Source organism: Limulus polyphemus, unplaced genomic scaffold (genome assembly GCF_000517525.1).
Source record: "Limulus polyphemus unplaced genomic scaffold, Limulus_polyphemus-2.1.2 Scaffold369, whole genome shotgun sequence".
NCBI classification, from domain to species: Eukaryota; Metazoa; Arthropoda; class Merostomata; order Xiphosura; family Limulidae; genus Limulus; species Limulus polyphemus.
In genome coordinates this window covers 573,196-577,436 of record NW_013665979.1, presented here as the reverse complement: position 1 = coordinate 577,436, position 4,241 = coordinate 573,196, and positions in this window count along the sequence as shown.

The following is a 4,241-nucleotide window of genomic DNA, read 5'->3' as shown; positions in this document are numbered from 1 at the left end:
GACCCTCAGAATATTCTTGTGCTAAATACACTTTCAGTTAATTCGTTATTGCGAAAGTTCTGCACATCACGAACAATTTCACATGTATTCATCACATTTTCATTAATTCTAAAACTTCCCGAGAGCATTACACATACATACCCTTTTAATGTTGAATTTGAATTTTGTTTGTTTATTTTGAATTTCGCGCAAAGATACTCGAGGACTATCTACGCTAGTCGTCCCTAATTTTGAACTGAAAGATTAAAGTGAAGGCAGCTAGTCAAAAGCATGCGCTTTGTACCTTCTTGATTAACAAAGTATTATTCTGAATTTTTCAGTCACCTTGAATATACACAGTTTCAGATAACAAGTGGTCAAGAATGTTGTTAAGTTGATTTCGTTCTAGTTACCTTTGTTCTTTTGTCATTCTTTTGAGGTCATACCTGTTCTATCTATGAAAATATTGGATGTAATGCTACACGTTGTATAAAAAATTAAAAATGTACAAAGTAGTGTCCTTCAATGTTAGGTTAAATGGTATCTCGAGGTTACGCCCCCCATATTTGAATACGATGACCACTAATCACTCTGAATAAATCTAACGTTACCTGTGAAGTAAATAATGTTGAATTTAAACAGTCTGGTAGAATATATTTAGTTAGTCAGCCGGAAGAAAGACAGACAACGTAGATCTAATAGAAGCGACAGTCTAGCATATAAGCAAGCACACGCAATGCGTTTGTGTCTTTAATAAAAGTTGTTCATTGTGTTTACATTGTGACCAGTCTCTTTATTCCGTTGCCGAATGGCGGTCGAGGTAGCGACATCTAGTGGGGGAGCCCTTTTCGAAAGAAGGTTTTTGAATTTGTTGTATGTGAGGAATATAATTAACCTTATGGTTTTATCTATAGAACTCAATCCGTTCGGAGTGAGCCATGCATGGCGTAGCGGTAAGCATACCGAATCATGAATCCGAGGGTCCATGGTTTGCGTTCCTTTGCTGCAAAAAATCGTGCCTTGTATTTTAAAGTCGTAGCTGCGTCATAAGAGTAACAGTCAAATCCCAATATTCGATTAGAGTATCCCAAGAGTGGGATGTTTGTATATGGTATATCCAGGTAAAACCGATTATTGGTTTCTGTTTACTGAATAACAGAAAGTCCAACAAGATATCTGGGTTTCTATAAAGACCTGAATTCAAGAAAATTCATCGGGGTCACGTTTATTTTCCATTAAAATAACATAAAAATAAGTAGGAGGGGAGGGTCTATATTATTTAAATTTTCTTATGTGTACAAAATGTTTTATTTTTATTGTAATAATTCTATATAAGCAGTATCTTAAAAGTAAATGAGTAAAAACATATTTTGTTACTAAGATAATCAGCATGCGTACAATATTCCAGAATCGAAATGGTATATTTAAGTGTTTTACACTCACAAATATCAGTCAATATCCTTTTATTCTTTGATAGATTGTTTAGGCAGAGTATTCATGATGAAACTTAGTTGAATGGACGGAAACTTCCTGTTGTAGAAACATAAGTGTAGAGGATGACGTTTCTTAAGTCTTCCGCCTTTCGACCTGAAGTATTGTGTGAGTATTGCTACATGATATCGTCATGTAATTTGTAGAAAGGTTGTAAGTGTAAAACACTTAAATATAACATTCCGATTTCGATACCTCACTTCTATAAAGGCTTGGTTTGGTCTGAACTTTCATTGGTGGTAGTGTCCAGGGTCACCGATGAGGAGGGGAATTCTCCGAAACTAGTCTGGCTCCAGACATACCCCAAATGAAAGAATAGACCATTCCGAGCTTTTACTTGTTGTTAAACAAATGTTTAAACAACTTTATTCAATATTCCAGAATGCTTTTCTCTAACTGTATTCCGTGTTCGTCATTTAGAGCACAGCCTGTATTACATTGAAATGTATTGCCACACGAAATTTTTATCAGTATAAACAAAAATTATCAATTAGTTAATTATTTAACAATATTTTATTTAAGCTTTTTACTTTAATGTATGGATTATATTTCTGTCATAATCTATGTTCAAAGTGTTAAAGCATACATAATATAAATATTAATGACCGTTAATGCGCTTATAGAAGAGTCAGACTGGTGATCAGCCAATCAGCAGCAATTGAGAGAACTGAGTGGGTTAGATCGGGGTGAAATCCTAAATATGTCACCCACAATGAGTTGATGGCTTCCCTTTGAGTGTCACTTGGGAAATGATGAATATCGTTTGGAATTATTCAAATAGATACCCATGGAAAAAAAGAGCAAAATTCTGGAATATGTAAAATAATTTTATTGTTAGATATATATATATATATCATAAAATTAGCTTAAAGATGAAAGTCAAGTTTATTTGTGAAAAAAAGGAATATAACACTGGTTCACATGTACTGATCAATTTCCTCCGTTATCTCCAATTGCTTCTATAGCATACTCTAAGATGAGTTCGTACCCGAAAATAAATCCTGTTAGAACACCGGCATATGGCACCTGAGCTGTATGCTACGTTTGGTCTGGTTAGCTTGTGAGTATTAGCATGAATACAGTTTTAATCATGAAGCTCCAGGAATCTCTGAAAAAAAGCCAGGAACATAAAATTTGATTCTAGATTCGGGTTTAGCAACTCCGAAAAACGTAATCCTGAACTCCTATAATAAAAGAGTGGCCTTCTGAGCGAGTTTGAATCACCTTTGGTACACCCTTGATAGAAAGGTTATGCCATAGAGATAAGGACACCCCCTAAGCCACCCCGAGTCCACCTGCTAAGTTTGAACTTGTTAGCTCCAAAAGTGTTAGAGGAATTCTCAAACAAACTCACATAACATGAATTAATACAGGATATTTTTTTTTGTCAAATGATGCTTCCAAAATTTCCCTGATAAGATGAAAAAAATGTAATATATTTTTAAAAAATATAACTCAGAACTTAAAATATGATATTATTATGCGATTCTAATTTATGTAATTGATTTTATCATTTTTAGGTTTTTAAAAGACATTGAGCTGTTTTAGGATCTTAACATATTTTATCTATAATCATGTTTAGTAACCTTTACTGTTTGGCATTAATCAGGGAATTTACAATTGTATTCTTTCATTACTTGTTTTAATCTCTAATCCTAGATATTATTGGGATGAGGGATTAGGACTTGAGTAATCAAAGATATAAGGAGTAGAGTTTAGGAAAGAATATGGGGCCTTATTTGATAAGTTTTTGACAGAGACAAGACGGGGATTAAGAAAAAAAAGGAAAGTGACCTAGCAGATTTAAACACAATGTCACAGGTCCCCTAACTCTTTGTACTACTTTTAAACTCGACTTATTCTGTTATTTGCCTTACTTCTTCTGTTGGTTTTTCCTATTTCTTTTTCAAAACTTGCCTCAACTTTACAAATTAATATTCAGTATTTTAATTTACAAGTTTTGTCATTTCTTGAACTGTGATATCATTCATTAAAATATGAAGACAGCTAAAACGAGGTTTGAAAAGTATGAAAAAGTATCATTCCAACTTAGTAATTTGGCACCATATAGCGGTGAAAAGGGCAACGAAAAGGTAGTAGGGGTTTGTTTGTTTTTAATTATGCACAAAGCTACACAAGGGCTATCTGTGCTCTGCCCACCACGGGTATCGAAACCCGGTTTCTAGCGTTGTAAATCCGCAGACATACCGCTGTGCCACTGGGGTGCAGTAGGGGTTTAGGTATTCAGTCTCACCCTTCAGTTCGATAATTCACGTTATGGGGTTTCCACATGCACTACAGTTTGTAGTGTCTTACCGAACTAGAAATAATTTTTTTTCGATTAAGTTTCTAATTTCTATATCTAAAGGCAGTAGGAATTATAATAATTCAGCTCTAAAGGAGAAATCACAAATCAAATATTTGTAGAAAAAGCTAATGTTAAATTATATTTTTTAATATTTAAATTTAATCGACGAAAATAATTTCATAATATTATATATAGTCAACCTGCAATAATGAAAAATAAATTAAAAGACCTAATATTACATATTATAGTTAAATTGAAAATTTGAAGTAATTGGGGTAAAATGTTAAAAGGAAGACAACTGTTTGATTTTGTGTGTTTGAAAGTTAAGCAACAGAGCTACACAATGGGCTATCTGTGCTCTCCCCACAACGGGTATCGAAACCCGGTTTCTAGCGTTGTAAGTCCGCATATATACCGCTGTGCCCCTGGGGAGAGGTAAAAAAGGAGGACAAATAAGGTCAAA